Consider the following 2130-nt stretch of genomic DNA (forward strand, 5'->3'; position numbering starts at 1 on the left):
TTGAACAAGATGGCTCATTCGGCGGCGGTGCAAGACACCATCGACGGGGTCGGTACAGCAACGCTGTTCGTGGATCGTGTTTTCCAACAACATGGACTCCCAAAGTCGATTGTCTCTGATAGAGACCCCCGTTTCACGGGAAAAGTTTGGTCGATTATCTTCAAGGTGCTAGGCACCAAGTTGGATATGTCGACAGCTGATTATCCGCAGACCGATGGTCAAACACAAAGGGTGAATCGCGTCATCGATGGCATTCTTCGTAGCGTCTGCGCTAAGACGCCGAGGCGCTGGAGCGCCATGTTGCCACTCGTAGAGTTTTCGTTTAACAATGCAGTGCATTCATCTACCGGCTACACGCCGTTCAACGTGAACGGGCTGGTTCACCCTCGCGTCCCGTTGACCCCGCCATTTCATGGCTCAGGGTTTGGTGGGGGGGAATAGTCGAACGGCTAGCCCCTCACTATCCGTATGAAGTCGATGACTTTTTGTCTACCAGACTGAGTGTCCAACGACACGTTGGAGATGCGATGGCTGAAAGCCAAGACCTGCAGAAAGAATATGCAGATGATAAAGGAAGAGGCAAAGTGGAAAGCTTTAAGGTCGAAGACCTGGTTTTATCAAACGCTAAAATCCTTCCTACACATGCAGCCTCTGCTATCTTCCGGACGGAGCTTCGTCCACGCTTTATTACTCCGTTTAAGGTTGTGGCCAAGCGGGGCCTAGCGTATACGCTAAGCCTTCCCAAACGGATGCGCACCCAACCGGTTTATACGTGGCTTTGCTCAAGCCGAAACGGGATCCGGCGCATGCAAACGCGGAAGCGTTAGCGCCGGAGCGGATCCCACGGGCCCTCGGCCACCCGGAAACTGAACCAGTAACTGGTTCTGAGCACGGAGTGCAACAACCTCCATCTTCAATGGAGCCAAGCACCCCACCGTTGCCTGCAGCGATGCATTCGCCTGCTAGAAGTCGCTCCGACAGAGCGCGGTGGTCCTCAAGGCAAGGCAGCCGGCGCACGACGCTCTCCAAATCATCAAGATCTCCGCACAGCAATATGTTACTTCCGCATGACGATCTGCGGGGCTACGACCACGAGGCTCGAAGAGCACCGCGGGTCACCGGACGGCGGTCGACCCGGTCGTCACCGCTCGCCACCGACTCTTCTTGATGAGAACGGTGACATACGCTATCACGTGGAACGTCTAGTGGGACGACGTCGTCACCAGGGTCAGACCCAATATCTGGCAAAGTGGCTGGAATATCCCGACTCCGAAAAATCGTGGGAGTTTGAGACGCCACTTCGGCAAGATTGCTCAGACGCCGTGAGCACTTTTGACCAGAAAGATCAGGACGCCCCGCGTCATCTTATGCCCTGTGCTTCTCAGCAATAGCCAGGGAAGTAGAAAAGTCATGAGCTGAGCCCAAGCGATGGCCCTGAGCTCTTGCGGTCACAGACACATAGCTCGCGGAAGCGTTAGGGGTTTGACCCATACGTCGCTGGGCGACAATCTGAAGGAAGTCGACGGCATGCTTTGAGTTAATCGGAGGTGTCACTCCACACGCACGTCCACTTCATTGTGGCTCAACTGTAAGGCATTCATTGAGGAAAGTTTGCGGTGTCGCTGCACCCATAGCTCAAAGAGCGCTTTGTCATCTGTAGCGCTTTCGCCAGGGGCGAGCACTACAGGTATCGTCCGCATTGCGGTACACGAGAGCCACCTCGTTGAGCACGCAGACGAGTGCGATAAGCTTCCAACGGTATTTCTTGTGGAACCAAGAAACGAGCTTTAAGTGCTTTCCACTCGGCAAGCTTATCTTCCGTAATGGTCGGGGTCCGATGTTTGGACGCGTAACGATTGAGTTACCGCGTCCTTCGCTTCCACAGCGGGACCCGCCGGGCAAAAGACCATATTACACACGAGGGTCAACGAGTGACCGTGGATGGGCGCGCATTATAGCCGCCTTACGGGCAGCTTCCAGCCGCCGCTTCTGTGCCTTATCGAAGTTATTGGTGATCAAACCACGTTCCTCAGGTGACGAGAAGTCAGGAAACGGACATGGGGCCCGCAAGGCGCGAGCAGGGATCGTCTCACGCCGCTGGCGCGGCTCGCCTTCCTCGTCATTCCACCC

Source organism: Plasmopara halstedii (genome assembly GCF_900000015.1).
Source record: "Plasmopara halstedii genome assembly, contig: Scaffold_1651, whole genome shotgun sequence".
In the NCBI taxonomy this organism is placed as follows: Eukaryota; Oomycota; class Peronosporomycetes; order Peronosporales; family Peronosporaceae; genus Plasmopara; species Plasmopara halstedii.